This window comes from Aythya marila, assembly GCF_965140915.1.
Source record: "Aythya marila genome assembly, chromosome: 12".
NCBI classification, from domain to species: domain Eukaryota; kingdom Metazoa; phylum Chordata; class Aves; order Anseriformes; family Anatidae; genus Aythya; species Aythya marila.
In genome coordinates this window covers 6,158,767-6,179,210 of record NC_139053.1, presented here as the reverse complement: position 1 = coordinate 6,179,210, position 20,444 = coordinate 6,158,767, and the positions used below count along the sequence as shown (strand labels likewise).

Below are 20,444 nucleotides of genomic sequence, written 5' to 3'. Positions count from 1 at the left end.
CTACCTAAGTAAAGTTACATCAAGAAACCATATCAAGAAATCAAACACTCAGCAACGATACATTTGTGCTTTAACTTACAGAGAAGAATGAAAATAAACAAACACATCATCCGACCAAATGCGTTGTTCAGTTATAGTGAAGTTGACTTCTGTTGTAGGCTTTGTATTTTCTATAGGGATTTCTCAAAAGCCAATCACAGAGAAAACTCAGTTAGTGTACGTTTATACAGTAAATTATTTTTTCATTATCTCAGCTGTTATTTAAAGTATGTGATTAAACCATTATCAGATTTAAATGTTTGCCTGTTTCCAACATCTTACTAGATTATTGAGAAAGATTAAACTGAATTTACTGCATTAAGGTCAGGGGGGATAGATTAAACAATATTAAAGAAGCCGGACTAGCTTTGTAGATTCTGGAGATTTACAAGTGTATCAACCTGCTTAGCTCTGAAAAAGGCAATATAAAACGAGAAAATTCTATAAAGATAAATGGAAATGGAGGTTAATAACAACTTCCAATGATGAATAGGTGGGCAAAACTTCAATAAAATTAAATTAAGAGGTTAGTGTATGTTAGTCCCCTGAGAAAATGTTTAAATTACAGTGTTTTTTATTAAATGGATTATTCATCAATACTACTGAAGTCTAATTATAATATTCAACTGAACTGCAGCCTGCAGAGGAAAGTTTTCTAAGTGGCAACCATCACATCCCTTCAGATTAGGCTCTAATATAATGTGTTGCATCAAAAAAAAATTGCCACACTCCAATGAGGATTTCTCCCCCTCTTTTTTCACATCCCCTTGAACAATTTGCATGTTGATGATTAATTAGTTAACGTTTGGAGTGGGACAAGACAAAGAAAAATGCTACGCATTATAATTTCAGTATATACTGCAGGTCAACGCAGTTCTTCAAGGATACGGGAAGCAAATCCCAGAAATAAGCTTCTATCTCTTTTAAGACATTTTCAATAATGTCTATACTTTATGCTTCTATACAATAGAGTTGTTCTGATGATTTAAAAGTTCTTTCAAACATATGTATGTGGCTTTCATCCCTGTAAAATGAACTCTAAAAGTACTGACACCTGTAACTTCCTTGCCTACACCATTGGCCTTCTGGAAGAGACAGTTTCCAAGTGAAAGATGTCTCTCGGGAATTATTAATGGCAGTGTAATACCCCTGAGAAAACATACTTCAGCTTTACACCCATGTTGGTGTGTGGTTAATTGCCGCACCAGCATCCTGGGCACTCAATCCATCGTACATTACACTGCAAGGACAGTATTAACACATAACATTCCAATATATCTTCAGCTCTCCACATCAGCCCCTGATAATAGCATCTGTTAACATGCACTAAGTACTATTATGTAGCACATCACTTCATAAATAATAAGATTAGCCGACCTCAGGGCCCTGGGAAGAGTAATGTGTTTAAATGTTCTCATTATTTATTTAAAACAAGAATTAAAGGAACAGAAGCTACTTCTGACAATCCTCTTAGCATAAATATTAAACTGTTTGCATTGATAAGCTGCACTGTACAGAATAACAGAGGATTTGTTTTGCAGGCTGCTTTATAATAGTTGTTAGAGCAAATGCAGTTTAGTGTATGAGTTCTGAGAGGTACTTAACTGATTGTGCCATCATGTTCTGGAGACATTTTCCAAATTATATAAAGGAACGGGAGAAAATTAATATGCAGGGAAAGCTGAAACTAATTACAGCATAACTCTATAAGGCTTTTAAAATCTTGCTTTATTTTCTGTCTTGGCACAAAATAATACGCTCAATTTGCTGGGTAGTATAAGATACTCCAGTCTAAGCATTTCAATCTAAGAGTGGATAAATTAACCATGTACAGATTATTGCAGATGACAAATCAAGAAGCTCAGCTGGTAAATACTGCAGGCATATTATGTGGTCTGCAAAACTCAATTTATAATAATTAACATTCTCTCACTCATTTGCTATTAACAAAAGAATTTTCATTGAGAGGAAAAACACCACCTTCACCATTTAAGGCCTCCTTCTTTTTACCCCTTTTTCCTTTTTATCTTTAATGTCTCTTCCCCTCACTCTCTTTCACAAACTGCTTGGCCAGCTTTTCCCTCACCTTTGGGTTTTGGACATTTGTCACTGTAAACATGTCTGAAGTCACTAACGATGCTGTGAGCAGCTCTTCCAGCCACTACTTTCCTTTCTCTGGTTTTCTTACAGAGCCATCTTCGAAAGGCCACCCCACAGCTACGTGTGTGCCCTAACTCCCAGCGACCATGTGCTTGGGAAGTGTTAGCCATATATTCCAGGTGAGGGACTACAGGTTAGCAATGACAACTGAGAACAGCCAGAATTCCTGTCTTTTCCCAGATACAAAGCAATAGATGAGGGTCCATGTGGAAAACACTGCAGTCATCAAAGTACAGTGGTAGTGGGAAAGTAAAAAGATTTATAATATTATTTGTTAACTAAAAACTGTTATTTGCGTTGATAATGAAGTAAAGCCTCCAAAAGCAAGTAAATTCAATGCCTGTATATTTATGTACAAAACGTGTTAAGAGTGGAAATGCCACATGCCCTGAGATGTGGAAGAAAAGATGCCACATAAAGAGGAGTAGGGAACAACCACCATGACATATTTCTGAGCAATTTAGCTCTAGCACCTCGATAATACAAGTTTACCAACACACCAGAAAAGCATGATTTGTATGTCTAGAGGTGTGCAGAATGCACAAGACTCCTTGGCCCTTGCTTTCTTGCTAAAACAATCAAAACCTGCACCAGTTCCAATGCAAAAAGCCCATTTTGATGGAACACCAGGCTACTGCTGCTGTGCACTTTCTCTCCCATGTAATCTTCACACTCTTTTGATTCCCTTTTTATTCACATTTGTCAAATGGACTTTGCTCGTTCATGTTTACCAACAGCAGAACATTAACATAAGTCATGAGAGGCATTGGTGTGACAAGGTCTGACTCCTTCCCTTGGAAGGTGGCTGCGTTCCCCGAGGCAGGTGTGCGCTCACTGGCACCAGGGACCTGGTTATGGTCCCTTGGGCTGCACTGACACTTTGATGATCAGGGTGTCAGCTACATTAGAGGACACTGATCACGATACTAAAATTAACCAAGCTAGCTAAAGTGTGTGTTAATTACGAGTATGCAAGCAGTCAATAAAAGGTTAATGCAAAAGTCAAAGGATAAATTTATTTCACTATTGCATCACTCTACTGACTAAATGACTAACATTATGCTTTGTTTTTAATCAATAGATTTTACAGTAATGCGTGAGCCATTGATTTGAAAAACAGACTTCTGTCTAAGGGCTAAGTTTTGCAACTATTTAGTATCAAGTATCAATATACTTAAAACACTCTTTCCTTAGAGCAGATACTTTTTCGCTCCAATGGCAGGAACAGGAATGCACACAAGCCAGAAAGAGCCTTTGGGTTCTGCTGATGCCTGTGATTAACACAAAAGAGAATTATTATCTGGGATCCTGGATTCCACCGCACTGTTTGTCTGCTCCACAGAAGTGTAGTCAAATCAGATCAATAGGGGTCAATTTGTGGCTCAGACTGCAAAGGCACGTTAAGAGTGAAGAGATGATCTGCACAGTCCCGTCTCCTCGATGGTACTGATTTAGCTGCAAGGCAGAGCACGGGGAACTTCACAAGGTCCTTCACGTCAAGAAACCCAGCCTGGCCACCTTCCCCATCTACGTATGGTCAGAAAGGGAGGAGGAGACACGTGCTGTCTATGTACAAAAGTACCCATCTTCCCCTACATGCTTATACCAGCATTCCTGACGTTATGTTTTATATGGGAGTTTATTTCTCCCTCCAATCTTACTAGAGTAAAGGTGTTACTGAGTTGTTATGCAGAAATTCAGAATATTTTTTAAAACAATGGCCCAGGTACAAACAGGTCGTGGATCACCCTACTGAGACAAACACATTCACTAATCCCACACTGACACTGGCTAAAATGATACGACATTGCTAACATGGATGCTGCTCAGAGTAAGGCTGAGTTTCTTTAGGCAGCATCTTCCATTTTTAAGACTCACAATGACTTTGCAAACTTGATCTGCTCACATCCTATGTCATTGAAAGCTCATATTCTTAGTTGCTAAAAAGCATGCAAGAGAAAACTGCACTCTCAGCTACCTGACTTCTTATGCAAAGAACAGAAAATATGAGATTAGATACATGAGAACAACTACCCAAATGTGTTAACCTTGATTTTTCTTTTTCTAAATAGTGCATCTCATTCACAGGTACGACAAATTCACTTCTGCTGCTGAATGCATCACAATTAATTCCTGTAAGCACTTAAGTCAAAGTTGAAACTTGCAGGCATTTCAAGACCAACACTAAAATCCAAATCCTTTCTTAGAAACCACTCACAACAGACATGAGCTACTAAGGATAATAATAAAAAATGTTATTTTTTAAAAGAAACTGTGCAAAAAATTAACAGGCTGAATATAGTTTCTTAAAGTATAATCTCAAAGTATAATTTAGCAAGACATACTTTTTTTTTTTTTTTTAACACACAAAAATTGTGAAATTACTGGCGTTATAATTCGGCTAATAAAATATGCTATCACAAGATCTGACTTCCTGTAACTTCTAAGTTGCCACAGAGGAAAATCAAAAACAAAAACAAAACTGGTTTATCAAACTGCATTGCTCAAAAAGAATGGAGAAACTCTAAAGTAAACCCTCAAATTGATGCTGTAAATACATATTCTCCTTCACCTTTGGACATGGATAGGATATTGAGATAAAGTCTGTAAAAAGGATTGAAAAAGTCACCCCTGTTATTGAAGAACCGAACTTTCATTTATCTTCATAAAAAATTAAAAGGTGTAAGGACAAATGTCACTGCTGATAAAATGGAATGGGAGGGGGGGAGAAATGTGAAAAGCAGCTGCTTTCCAGGTGGATGCCCATTACAGCATTAGCAATTTCAGAAATTACAATACGCCTTCGTATTTTTTTTCTACTCCAGGCACCTGCTTGGTCACAGAAGCTGGTGACAAGTGCAAATTTCTAACCACTAATTAAGGTTTAAGGCCATCAGGTAGCCTGTTGAGAACACTTTTTATACCTAGCTCTATTTGTCAGCACGTCCGTTACATGCCAGTGGTGATGAACGGGGAATTCGGGTGGCTGACCTCTGAGAGGGCTGACCTCTGACACCAGTTGCAGGAGAGGGGCACCCCGAGCCTGCCTTGCTCCTACCTGACCCCCCTGGAATAATACGGGGGTCAAACACCGGGGGTGATGCTGTCTGTCATATATGAAGCAACCCCGCTAGAGCTTTGGGGCATCCAGTGTTGGATTCCAGAGCTCTGCTGCACCAGGCTGAGAGCAGCTGCAGAAATGTTGTGGTTTCACAGATGGATCAGGTAGCTCGCCTGGCCATTCAGGAGAACAGACACATGACTAAAAAAACACCAAAGAACAACCCTGAAAACAAACACAGCTGAAGAAATGGTAGCTCTTCCATCGGGGCAAAACACACGCAGCCACTATGGCACCGGTACCCTTCTTCTGCACAGATCCAGCCTGGATCAGCTGTGCCAGAGGAGGCCACTGCTGTGCTCTCCCAGGAGTACTTTTTATGGAGATCTGACCCAAGACACGAGATTTACATTTCAGTTGTTCCATGCTTGTCATACTGTGGCTCTGCACAACTAAAACATTTTAAAAGGTTTACTGTCTTTTAAGAACAAATAAAATGACATCAATATTTGACTTTGCAAAGCAGATTTCAGAAGTACTGGTCCCAAACAGGCAGTGAAATGAAGTGGCCAGATGGAAAGAGCACTGAGCTTACTCTTTTGAATGTCTAATCCCCAGTGGATACCCAAATAGTCTGTCCCACTCACATTAGCCACTGCTGATGCTCTTTCATGTGCTGTAACTAGAGTGAGCCCAGCCAGATGTAATGGCTGAGAACAGGAATTGCATTTGTAGAGGGACAGAATTGACAACGTGAGTTAGTTTCCAGATACGGAAAAGAGAATGCCAGATTTAGGAAGGGATGGAGGCAGTATTACTTAAATTTTAGTCCTTGGAAAAACTTAGGATCAGCTGCACAAATACTCAAGTACAAACATGATGGCACGTTACAAGGTGATTCTGCCTTCTTTCAAAAGCTGATAATGATTTGCATCACTGATGCACTTGGTCCTTAGTACAGAACCAAATTTTACAGTCAAGAGCATACAAGAGCTTTATGCCCCCAAAGTCATTAATTGCACTGCAGCGAGGACTCTGCTGAAATATCCTGAGGCATCATTGGTGTCCTGGTAGCACAGGCTGAAATCTGTCAGCATTACCCTTGTGTGTACTTCTGCAAAGTGAATCTACAGCAGAATCCATCTTACAGCCTGCAGAGAGTGTTTCCTGTTCCACAGAGAGGTGGGAGAGAGAGAAATGAACCTGACACTAAAGAGGCTTAAGTGACAGTGAAGTGAACTTGAAAATGCCAGTGTTTCTACTTTTACTCAAATTGTAATTTATCTAAATATGAGAAAAACACAACCTGTTCATACCCTTTGAATGTTGAAGTGTCTGCAACCAAAGTGCTGGTGGACTCCAACCACATCTCCACTGTGGGCAAATCAATAAACCCAAAAGATACTTCTGATGAGATTATCAGACACCTTCCTCATCATGGCCACCAGCTGTACCCTACCAAAGGGGAACTCCTACGACATGGCACTACAGGAGCAGCAGAGTCACCCAGGACAGTGCTGGCTTAGGGTGAGCGATGAAAGCTTGACTTCCCCAGACAGAACCTTTCCTTTCCTTTGTGGCCTCGGTCCCATAGACCTAGAAGCTGTCCATGAGACAACCAGAGTGCCTCCTATTCCCACCAGAGAATAGCTGTGTGGGGCAGTCTCCATTCCGTGTTTGTTTGATTTTTTAATTAAGAAACATCACTACTCTCTATAAAGTGTAGGGGGTAGGGAAATTCCCCAGAGAAACTCTGAATAAATAACACAGCATTTGCTGAAAGATGAGGTTTAATCCATTTTAACCTACAGGTCTTCAAATTGTTCTCTTCCAGCCCTGTTTCTCAGATGCTTTTGTTTCCTATTTTTAGAATAATATGTACAGAAGCAACGAACCCTGACTGCACGAGGAGCATGTTTATGCATATTGATGTACACACACCTTCATACCAATACCTGCAAATAATCCCATCAGGCCAAAAGAGACAGCATTTAGGAGGAAATTTTCAGCACCACAGACATGGATTTAGTTATAAACTTTTCATTATCAGCAACGGGATTTGGGTTATTCCCTCTGTGCTGAGAATATTTGGCTTTGACTTCAAACAACATAGAAATATATCAGCCTCAATATAATTTATATTCTCTCAAAAGGAACCTAAAATGCTCTAAGCCTTTGCTGAGGTGTCTGATGTTCCCTCCGTTACACTGTATGATCGGCTGCTTTATTTCACTTGCAATCGTGGCTTTCCTATGATTTTTTCAGACAAAGAAACAAAATGTCTGCTGTACACTGAGTATAAACACAGCTGACTTGTTTTCCCCAAAGTATTGATTTTATGCACTTTTAAAATAACTATTTTCATTCCGTTTGCATAATCAGCTGGGGCATTGTTCCTCTACATTTGCAGAAACACAGATGGAACCGCTGATCTGCAGCCTTTGGAGAGGTTTTACACTATTCTCCAGAATCTAAGCTTCTATTAAAATAAGGTTTCTAACACTTCTGGTTGTGAAGATAGTCTGGTCAATGTAAATCGATGCATGGTTATCATGTTGAGTCCACAGCCAGCCAGCCAGACACAATAGCACCAAGGGAGCTGTGAACTTCCCCCACTTACTTTATTGGGTGTTTACTTAGGGCCAGATGCTCCCCTCTGTTGTGCAGAATGGCGTTAAGTGACTGAGAAAGAGAGAGGAAAAGGAAATGGAAATAAAAATCAACAAAGAGGAGAAAAGGAAATCTCAACAGACTGCTTCCCAGGGGGTTACAGATGCCCTCCCTTGCCAGTATTAGACTGCTGGAAGATTTGGGGCTGAGCCATGCATATTGCACATTTTTCTAAAGACACCATATTTTCCAAACGAATGCCACACAAAAAGTTAATGATGCTTCCAGCATCGTTTACAGTCTCACTTTATCTTTTGCACTCCTTTTACGTGGAGGTCATACAGCCAAGGAGAAATGTAAACGTAGCATGCTTTCAGAGGACGCTGCAGGAGGATGGGCTGCCATTTACTGTCCCCCGTCTAAAAAAGGCAGTCTCATTTTTCCATGATCTTCAGGGTTTGAAGACTGCCTTCTGCAAGCAAGATAACACATTTTCCTCATTGATAGTGCATTTCTCCATGAGACTAACTTTCATCTTAATAAAAATCAACTACTGTATGACAAATCCCTATTTGTTACAGGTGCAAAGTAAAACCAAAAGCAGCAGGTCTGAATGCAAGCAACAGTAACCATATTACTTGATACTTAAATCAGGCTGGATAGAAATGGGCTGTATCTTTTCAGCATCAAAACCATGTAATCCTTTCAGCTCTAAGTGCTTCCTGTGACACTCTGCAAGCTCCTAACACCACCCATCCTCAAAATCCCATCTCCTCCATTAGGGCCAAGGGAAGGGCAACAGGAGGCAGAAGCTGAAAGGAAGAAATAGTAGGGAAATGAGAGAGCAGATACAAGAAAGGCAGAGAATCTCAAAAATAGGAATCAAGTTTTGGAATTAAAAAAAAAAAAAGCCTCAAGTAACTAATCACATTTGAATCACTGCAGAATTTCTCTACGACTGCTGCTTTATTCAGTGATATATTGTGGATAAATCACTGCAAAATATACCACTAAGAAAATTCCAGTATTGGCAGGGAAATAGGCTTGATAGCCAGGAAATGCTACAATACATCCAGACATGAATAAAAATCATATGGTGACAATGAAGAATAAAAGAAGTCTGCTACAGAAATCTCATCCAGAATTGGCAACTTCCACTGAAATCACTGCAAATGATTAGTAACCATGCAGGGGAATGACAGTAGTTGCTTATTGTATATTATAATAAACGAGAGAGACAAGATGCAGAAAAAGTAATTCCCATCTCAGTTGAGAGTCTCATTACCTCTGTAACTTGCTGACGGCTTCATTCTTAGTGGAATGCCAAAGAGCTTGGGAGCACTTAGGATGCTTCTCCTTAGAGTGTATTAAGAAGTATGTGACAAGTCTATGTCTTGGTCTACATCTCAACTCTATTCAAACTAGGTATTATTTCCATGTGTACTTGAAAAAAAAAAGTGCAGGATCTCATTCTATAACATCCTATCAGCAGACCTCAATTCTCTCAACATTGTGAAGATTTTTTCACCCAAGTGAGTACAACTTAGTATTGAAATGCTAATAGCAGGTAAAACCTAAAATGTCTATTACAACAAATGCATACAGCTCTTCATATTATTTTTCTATGGTGTAAAGAATCTTTCTGATCACAATATCAATGATTTTAAGACACAGACTCAGACTTTACACCTTTTGGTGGTGCCAGCTCACTTGTTTCATATGTTATGATAATATAGTTCTGACTGAGCTTTCTTTCACTGCTGATGTTTTTGATGCTTTGTTCTCTTTCTAGGATGGAAAATAACAAATAATGCTGAGTTCTCTTCTTACTCTTGAATTCTTCTGATGTCTACCTTCAGAACTCTTCTAACATCCAATTTATGTCATTCTATTTCTTTCTTACGCCGTGAGTTCCAAATGAAAGAAGGTAACATAATATCGTAAGATCTACAGACGATTAAAATGGCCTTCGGAGTAAACTTCAGAGTTATTCTTAAAACTACCTTGCCTGAATAGAAACTAAAAAAAAATTGCTTTTCAATAGATAATGCAACTACTCTTGAAATTCTCTCTGGATGAAGTTATTGCCATAGGGAACACTCTAATGATAATAAAGTATACAGTGCCAGTGTCATAAGAGCAGTTCGGATGTCTTATATTGTGGATATTTGCAAGGCACAATTCAAACTCATTCTTAAATGGTTGTGTTCTTTCTCTTGATTAATCCTTTATTATAAAATATTTACAAAACCTAAAATTTGTTAATGAGCAAAGCTGACATCTGCTGTGTCTACTGACCTGCAATGATGTTCTTATGTTACTCTGCCATATAATTCCTCTTAAAATATCAAACCAGAACTCCAAAGACCACTTGCATTAGATGATTAAGGACCTGATTCAATCTTCTATCAGGACTGAGCAAAATGCATAGTCACATATTTAAATTTAATTTAGCTCAGTAGAACTTGCAAATAAATTTCAAGTTCAGAATAAGTTTAAAAGCTTCACTCTGCAGGATCCCTAGAGATGATCACATCACTGCTCGATGCGCAGCCTCATATACACACATGATTAACTGCAACATGTCTTAGGAACTTGAAGTGGCCATCCCATCCCTGTCCTGGTCCCTACCCACACATTTCATCTCTCGTCACTGTACTGCACTGCCCTGTTCTCTGCAAATCACTACACAATGGGCATGCATCTTCCACGTGTTAGTTGAAGTAAGGCAGGTCTATGATAATGTACTAGCAGTACTTTTCAGAGATTTCTGCCAAGTAATCTGCATAGTAGACACACTGTCATGTTTGAATTATGTGGGTAGTGGCATAATTTTTTGAGCCTCAGGAAAGAGAAGTCTTCTGTTCGGTGCCATAAGCTGTCCATCCGTCTGTGCTTTGTGCAGATTCATGGGAAATGAAGATACACATAATGGAGTGTCCATGTCATTACTCTCACAGGAGACCTACTGTTTTGTCTTCCTTTGTTCCATGCCTGCTAGAGAACAGTTATTTGAACTTCCTGAGAAATAGATGCTCTTGGCCTTCCCCATTCTATCTTGTCTATGAATGTTGTTTTTCAGACTCAGTTTTCCCTGCTTTATTGCTTGCCATCTGAGCAACATTAGCCCTTCCTTCCAATGAAATGCTGACAAATTCTTCCCTTCTACTTCCCTGAGCATGCAACAGACCTAATATTCCTCCTATTTAGTCTGTTGTTTCAAATAATATTTTGATTGTATTGATCGAAAATGCGAGGTATACATTCATCTTTTTCTTTGCTGAAATGCTGTTACTCTATCCTGTTTTAATGGCATGGAATAAATGTAAACTTTGGGGGATACGGCAACAGCTACACCATCCCCCTCTTTTTGGTGCAAACAGGAGATGTCCTTTCTTCCTGTTTCCTTTCCTAAGTCTGCCTGAGTTGTTGTTAATTTGTAGTTTGTATTTCTCAAATACATGCGGCTCTACAGGGAAATGCCACATGGTCTTTTGTTTATTGTGAGAGCATCTAGGGATGATAAAAAAAAAAAATTCCTTAGCAGGAGGAAAAGCCCATTTTCTTAGACCTTTGCTTTCAGAGTTTGTCCTTTCCACTCTCATGTTAGCTTTTCTAGCTTTTCACTGCTATTGAGCTTGCAGAACACTGCTGCTTTCTTTTAGTTTCTCCTTGAAAACATCTAAACGTAATCCTTTCATACACATCCTGCCCAAACAGTGACAGGCCTGGGTTAGCTACTCGTTTTTAGAAGATATCAATTTGATCTCCATTTTCCAAGCCTTAATGACTTTACCAGGCTTGGTTTACTTATCTTGGCTTGTCTGTCTAGCCAGAGTGAAACAGTGGTGAAATCATCCTGTAACCGCAGGCTCTTCTGAAGTCCTTGAGACCTGCCCCAGGCCCTTCTTCCCCAACTCCCACCCCCTGTACAAGACACAACATTACTGTTCATTTACCTTTGTCTCACCATTTTAATCAGGTGCTAAACTTCAAGGTATATTTGTGATCTGACTGGAAGGATAGAATACCTTCAAGAAACCAATTTTGCCTTATGTAAATTTGGAGGGGGGTGTCAAAAAATCTTGTTTTCCAGTCTACTTTTCATATTTTTCATTCAGAAACAATGAAGAATTTTATTCTAGGAATCAAGTAATCTTGTGACAATGTAAAAACCCTTCTTGGAGGAAGTCATCTGTCCTGTGCCAGGATGCTTTTAGCAGAGTTTAAACCATTTTTTTTCTTATCAAATTGCTTCAGAACAGAAATAAAAAAGAACATTCACCTTTGCATGCAGCTAGGCCTCTTAGCCATATTAATGTCTGGCACTAGGCCGTGTAATTCACTTGTAGCAGACTGAAGAACCCTGTGTCCCCATGTTGATTTTAAACAGAATCCTGGAAATTATAAAGCCTGTTAGATTATAGATTCTTTTTAGTTATTATTATATAGATTATTCAAATTATAAAGCCTCATGCTACTATCATGACTGAGGCTGTCAGTTACCCGGGTATTTACAGGCCCTGTAGCATATCACTAGGCACTAGAAAAGCTGGTTCAGGGTTTGTTTGACAGATAATATGAAGATAGAAAGCATGCCAACAAGTGTGTTTGTCTAGAAAACAAATCTTGTTGGCCAAACCTTTCAAGATGGCAAGCTCATCTACCAGGAGAAACTATGTGAGTTGATTTACTCCAGCTAGGGAATGAGCTTTTTTTTCTTCCAAGCAGCATCGAACATCAACAGATCATAGACTACGTGAAGTAAGTAATGGCTAACAATTAACATGATGATAAACATAAATGGGGGATCATTACTGAGTGGTGACCCTCATAAGGGATTCCTTCCTCCAGACTGACACGGTGGCCAGCATTAGTCACGTTCTAATCGCTATGTGGAAAGTAAACGTGAATGATCCGCTACCAGAGAAGTTTTGCAGATAGCACAGACTGATAGAATGGTACGAAATATGAGGAGAGGATTTAGTGCTGCCAAGTCATTTAGTGATCAAGACCAAATGTTGTTTAGAACTATACACAGATATAGGGAGAAGGATGATGGAAAACTGATGAGACAGTGCTCAAAACCACTGCATCTGAAAACATAGATATCCCAGACAACTCAAAATGAATGCCTAGTATTGTACCTACTCCTTCTGCATTTCACCAGGTAGACTAATATGATAGTAAAAGGGACTAGCTTTGTTTCCTGCTTTTTAGAAGTATATTGAAGAGAGCACAGAAAAGAGACTGTGGAGATCGGTGGAAAATTTGTGATTAACAAAATTTGCTTTAGTTATCAGTTTTTTAGTTATCAGTTTTAAAACTGATAGATTGAAGGAAAATACATTGTATGGAAGAGCTCTCTACTGTAGCAGAGGAAGCCAGAGTTTGAAATAGAGCCCAGAGAAATTCAGAATAGCCTGTTTTTTACAATGAAGTCAATCACACACTGGGACAAACTATTAAAGAAACAGACTTCATTTCTGACATCTTCAAATCAAGAAAAGATTCCTGCCTGGAAACCATGCAGTTATACAACGAGCACAGGGATAAAAAACTAAAATGTAGGAACTTGCTATGGAAGTCAAAACAGCTGACATAAAAATCTTTAATACAATGGTGTTCAAATTTTTACACATCCATTCTTTAATGAGCTTGCTTTGAGTAAGACTTGCAGTACACCTTGCTGTAAAATTAGACATTCCAGTCGGAATGGACACTCCAGCAAGATGAGAGAAGACTTCGATTGTTGAAGTCCCAAAAGGATCAGCTTAGCCTTTGAACCCAATACCACTACAGGGAGAAAAAAACCTGATGTGGGGAATGAAAACCTTTAAAAGCATCCATATTCTCAATTCTCTTACACCTGTTTTAGACAAGTCTGACTTTTTAATAAAAAAACTTTTTTTTTTTCTTTTTTTTTAACTGAAAGGAGAATTGGCCAAAAGGTACATATGCACAAATATTTAACTATAATTACAAATTTCCATGTAATTTCTCAAATGCATTCCAGATAAGAAAACAATTCCACTGCATGCCTCACTTCATTTACATTGTTTCTCTTAAAGCATCCTGGAATGACCGTAACATACAAGGTCAAACTGAATCAAAGGACATCATCTGCTTGTTCGAAACGTCATTATGGAAGGAAAAAGCAGCTGTATTACAAGTCACCTTTCCAGCTCTCGCAAACAAACTATTAATGGAGAAAGTCAGTCCTTTACAGTGCATTACAGGACCAAGGTCATCTGGGAAATGGTAAGGCCTCACTGGATACCCACAAGACCAGAAGAACAACTCGATTAGTCCCAATAACCTCCTGCCCTTGCTAAGGGACTGATGGAAAGACAAGTTTTTCAGCAGACTGCTAACTTGCTGTTCACACTTTTTGGATGAACAGATCTGCAAGTTGCAGCGTCTGAGATTCATTTGCAGCGCTGCGTTTGAATTTCTGTACAGTTTTCATTACTGTGCTCATTATTGTCTGTCAGAATTACCACAAGCATTATAATCATGTCGATAATCACAACTTTAAATACAAAGACTGTCTAAACTCAAACTTTACGTCAAGACTCGTATCTGCTAAAAAAGAACATAACTTTTCCATAGTAACTTTGAACTGTCTCGTAGCTCTTGACTGCCATAAATCAGGGGATAGGAACATCTCACCAGGAAGTAAGCTACCTTGGAAATAACCTGTAATGACATGCCAGACACTTTAAAGCTCTCTCTTTAGAGTACCAATAGGCTAAAACCAATCTTTTGGTATAAGCATCTGTGTGTTTCCCTGTACAGAGTCCTCCTTCACGTTCCCAAAAGAGCAAGAGGTTCAACTTATTCAAACATAACCAGCTCACTATACAGAACAAATTATATATGTAATATTAAAGGTGAAAGAACCCTGTATGGTTTCTTTTTGTCTTTACCATGTTTGAGTAATCAGCCGCATTAAGATCCTGCAGCACCTTTCATGCCTCAACCAGAGGTTCCATTTATCTTCCACTCTGAGGGAATCCAGTAAAATACAGTGATAGGGAAAAAGGAAAGAAAAAATCTCCAGGTTGTAACCATCTCTCCCACACACAACTATTTGGTTTCAGATCTTCCCTTCCATCAGATTACCTCCTCTCTTAATTTGGCAATAACAGACCACACACCTTTAAATCCGAATCCAACCCTACAATGGATGCAATAGGCAAAGAAAAAAGCAGGACAGAAAGCTCAAGGAAATATAGATTGCAGGTGTGTAGAAATGTACTTCTGTGATGAAACGAATTTAAAACACTTCCTTCAAAGCTCAGAAAGCGCTCTGTCACTTAATCGCTCTTCATCCACTCCTTCATCGATGACAACTGGTTTGAGGAAAGAAGCAAGTGTTTTTAATCAGTACTCTTTTCTGGTCGTTGCTAGACAGGAACCTGGCACGAATAACAGAACCCTCTCCATTTTTCTACTAGAATAAGTTATGACAAATGGAACTTTAAGATATTTTTGTCACTAATCCTTAGTAATATCTCACTACCTAGGAGCCTCTAGATCTCTCTGTCCTCTAGAGATTTCATGCTACAAGGTGCTGAACAGTCACTTCTCGGTGACATCGATGGGAGCTGATGGCTCTCAGCAGCTCATCACATCAGGCAGCAGGGGTTGCTCATGAGAAGAACGCCAGCCATACCTGAAAGATGTTGAGCAAGGTCCCAGCAGCTCGGTCACAGGCTGGCATGCAACCAAAACTGGACAACAAATTGATGAAGACAAAGTATGCTTTGCATTTTAAAGCTATGCTTATTTTAAATCGTTTATATTGTTTTCACTTCTCCATGATCTATTCTGAGAGAACGAGCACAGTACTACTGAACTATAAAGAATGTTTACAACAACCACCTAGTCATCTTAAAATTCAAATACAAAGTATTTCTGAGATAAATAATACTATAATTTCACATTGTAGTATTTTAAATGTTTGAATTTCCATTTAATATTTGACATTATACCAGATATTTGCATTACATGAGTTTAATTTCCTCATTAAAAAAATCGACTTGGAAGTGCATTCTACAGCTCACAGATAAATAAAGACATACGGCACAAGTCTTGTACCACTTCTACACTGCCTTAAGTTGATTTAGCTTCAACCTTTTATATCAGTTTTACACTTGCATAATTGAGTTGACTTCAGTGGTTATTCTTATTTACACCTAAATAAGGAATCAAGCCCATGGTGTTTCTTTTCATGACTCAAATACATTATGCAAGGATCCAATAAAACCACATAGGCTGTACTTTCAATTCTCTGCGTGTTTTTATGTATATACAGGTACACAGGACACACACATGCTTTAAACAGTTATGAAAGTGACAAGAATGAATGCCATTTCTTTTTTTTTTTCTTCTTTTTTTTTCTTTTCCCTTTTCCTCCCTTGAAAGGACATTTGGACTGCTTAATGCAGGCACACCAGGGTACAGCATGATCTCTACTTGTAAGAAATTTCAATTAGTTATTCTTTGCTTTCAGGTACTGTAGCCACTAAAGCAATTTAACTTTAATTCCATCTGACTTCAATTGTGTTCAAATTATAGTAAAAAGGAAGAAGACAACAAGCTGTAAATATGAAAAGAGACAGAAAATCATTGAGAATCATGCCTTTATGAATATTTGATGAAGAAAGGTTAGATCTACTGCTGGTAAATTACAAGAAATTATGTCCGTCATGTGACTCTGTCAGCAAAGGTTAATACAAATGGGTTTGGATTTAGTTGAGATGACAACGAGGATTAAAAAAGATTTGTCCTGTCCTCACTGCAATTAGTTTTTCTCCTATTATTATTGTAACGGAGTTTATCGTCAGGATTATAGTAACAGAACTACTGCTCAATGAAATCATTTTGTTTTTCATAATACTGTGGCAGTTTTGCAATAAATTTTTCATCTCTACTAATCTAGCTCTTTATTGTGTGTTTGCTGGAGTACGAATACAATCGTTAACCCATTGCTTGCTGCAGTGTGGCTCATTTTGACTGACTGCATCAAAGCTCCCTGGCTGCCCCAGCACTGCTCCCCACGATGGCAGCAAGGGAGGAGCTGCTATTTGGTGGGACGTCAGGGGAGCCCTGTGGACAAAACTAGTCATGGTCTCGTCTGCAGTAACAGCTCTTCCTTGCCTGTGGTGGTGGAAAATGGGAATATCTTGAAGTTACTGTACATGAACATGCACTGATAAAAGGATGAGGTCCTGAAAAATCACACCCTTCCTGTCACATTATCACTGCTTCAGAACACAAGCTGAAGTCAATTTACAACTTGAAAATATTTTCCGTAGTAGGAATTTATACAGAAAACTAATATCGGTGTGACTATGCAAAAGAAATCAGAAGCTTACGTGAAGTTAGGTTTTCTTCACAACGCATTTTAAGTTTTAACTTCTAGGTTCAAACATCACTTCTGCTCTTGTGCTGACAAATGGCTTTATATGGATAATTTTGCTATCCTGGAGTCCATGTTTTCTTTCCCCACTTTGAGTATAAACATTCACTCTTAAAAATATGTTTGAAGAGCAGCAGAATTTTAATCCATGCTTAAATTGATGCTTTTTATTTTCATACCAAGATGTGTAATCTCATCTGATAAATATGTAAGATAAAACTCTAGACGCACACTATGCTAGCAGGGATACACAGATTTGATGAATTGCTAGAAAGTATTAAGAGCGACTGGCAAGTGACTAATTGGAATTGGCAAGCACAGCACAATCTGATGGCAAGCAGTCAGACTTCGGTGGTGTCCACTGAGAGTTCTGCAGTTACATATCCTTCTTCCACACTTAAAGCCACATGAAAGAAGGAAATTTAACACATCAGGAAGCTTGCTAGATTATCAGAACATCTAATCAATACCATTGACAATAATTCTGTCTAAAAGCATTGGGGCAACCCTAAGTAATATAAGGAAAGAGACATTCAGGACCTTTGCCAATACATTACCTTTGACCCAGTGTTTCCACTGCATGCCCAAGAGGCAACTTGGTTTCCTTTCCTGAGCTCTTCCACCTAACTGCTTTCCAGCTGCCTACTTTAATAAAATGCACCCTTTACAGTAGCTTTGACCCAGCTTAAAAAAAAAAAGGTAAAAACCCACCCCCAAAACCCCACTAGTGCCACAGCCTCTGAGGCATGAGAAGCAATGCTTTGGGTCATACAGCTGCTACCCTGCCGCAGCCATCTGATCAGTTGCATAGATTGGACTCGTGTAAATCTCAGCACCGTGCTCAACGTTGCGGGACTCAGTGGGATACAAATGGCTTCTTCATGTACCAGGCGTGCTCGGAGAGACTCGAGTTACCTGCAGAGCAACTTCCCCACTATCTGATATACACCTGGTAGTCCTGAAAGACATCACGACAAATTTCCACTCGCCAGATTTAACGCTCTAAAAAGCACCCGGATTTTATTGCTCGGGTTGAAGTTAACTCTGAAAGACAGAAGACAGGGATGCATATGTCTCGAAATACCTCGGGTAGCATTAGGGAAATGAAGTGCAATGGAAAAAAAACATTAAACTCATAGTATATGCAACATATCAAGTGTGACTGTTGTTCATGTGTACTGGTAATGGCCACCTATCTTAAAAACCTAAATAAATAAAAAAATCAACCTATTCTGAACAGAAACATCCCAAAGCACAAATGCACTACGCAGGAGTCATGGATCAGTACACAAACTTTTAAACATGTGGCTGCTATGCAATCCAGAAAGGAGTACAACAAGGAGAGTCACAGCTATTAGCTAAAATACACACATATCCCTAGAAGAAGACTCACATGTCACAGGGCAGGCAGAATGATTTCGTCATGTTACCGCTGACTTGATTGTGTGTTTAGCCACGAGGCCAGGCAGCCTGTGAGAGTAATTCTTCAGCGTAGCATCGCAAGGCAATTCATGGAGCACAGGTTATTTTAAGGACATGACCCATATTTCACATCCAGTCACTGAATTTTGTAAGCTTTGAACAAATATGTGAATATTGCTTTATGATTTCCCAAACTGTCAGTTTTTCAAAGACAACCAAATCAGTCCCCGGAGACACAGTCCTTTAAGTTAAAGAATATGCTTCTTACAGTGGTATCAAAGTAAAAAAGAAAACCTGAGGCCTTCAGCTTTAAAGACAACATAATGAGATCAGAGATTCTGCTTGCAAAGAAATTAACTTATGGCTAATTAATTAATGAGAATAGAGTAACCTTAAGTAGTAGGCATATTGCCATGAACAGGACAGTAAAACCTAGCGGTAGGAAATACCACACAGCTTGCAAGGGGCTAGAGCACAGCAGCCTGGAAGAGAAATTTGAGCTTGATACTGCTTGCAGATTTGATCCCAGATTTTTGGAACAACCAAGTAAGTCATATCTGCTACAGAGTCCCTGAAAAAAAAACCTCAAGTCCCCTTATGCACCCTCTAATAATGTAGATAATGGATTTAATTAATTGTCAGTGGAAAAAAAAAGTTACTACTTGAGACTCGTAATAAAATTTTTGCTTGTTTTTATAGGAATTACCAGAAATAAAAAAATCTGCTATGCCCTATGAGCCCCAAAGGTCCTCAGCTGCAATCTTAATTTGCCCCATTTTATGTCAGCTATACCTTTTGCCTGTGGCTATAATTCATACAAAGTATCTTAGGGCTCATTCAGTTATTATTGCTCCCTCTTCTTCTTAGTTGGCATAGGATCAAGCCCCAAAAACTGACCTTCCAAAAGACACTTAGCTGGTATCTCTGACCTTTTGGCTACCTCTTCTGGCCTCTGAATATGCTTGGTTTCATCTCCATACACTCCCTTCTTTACCAACCTCCTGCAGTTCCTTCTTACAGTTGTAGTGCATCAATCACCCTCTGTTCCACTCAAAATATGTGCCTTAATATTTTATTCTTCAGGATTGCTCAATTTCCTTTACTATAATTGCTGGGGCCTCAGACAGATGTAAAACATCAGTATTTTGGTTTTGCTTTTAATTAGTTTTGTATATCTTCAGCTTGTTTTATCTTGCTAAGTGAAGCTAAAAATACTCAAAAGAGAAAAGTGAGAGGCAAATGCACACTGTTGCTTGGACAATACCTTATTTTCTGCTCCTTAAGGTGTTATTAGCAATTAATTCTTCTGTGTATATCAATCACATAGCATGACTATCTTTACAAATTTTTTGTAAACTTCTCTGGGTGATTATGTTGCCTTATGTGATTAAACTAGCTTTATTTTTACAGATCTGGATGACACTTCCTTGCCATTTTTGCTTACCTATCTCTCCTTACAATATTAACACCAGAAGCTGGTGGAAGTCTTTTGTGTATCCTTTTTCCAAGCCTTACACTCATAGGAAATACAAATACTTCATTTATAGTGTTTTGTTTTGTTTTTTAATATAATACAATAGCCTTGATGATACTTCTCATTATAAGAGTCTATTTTGAATCTGTTTCGTTCAGCAATTTACTCTCACCAAGGAAAAAGGATTGGAAACATGACATACTTTGAGCTTATGCTGATACGACACCTTTGCTAAATTGATGGGATGACTG

General features: G+C 38.8%; 1 protein-coding gene across 3 annotated transcripts in view; it reads right to left on the bottom strand.

The window, feature by feature from the left end:
* The window catches only part of FTO (FTO alpha-ketoglutarate dependent dioxygenase), a gene marked incomplete at its 5' end in the record, with an annotated part of 243,767 nt that overhangs the window by 7,500 nt on the left and 215,823 nt on the right, over positions 1-20,444 (bottom strand). The gene's annotated exons all lie outside the window — the stretch shown is intronic.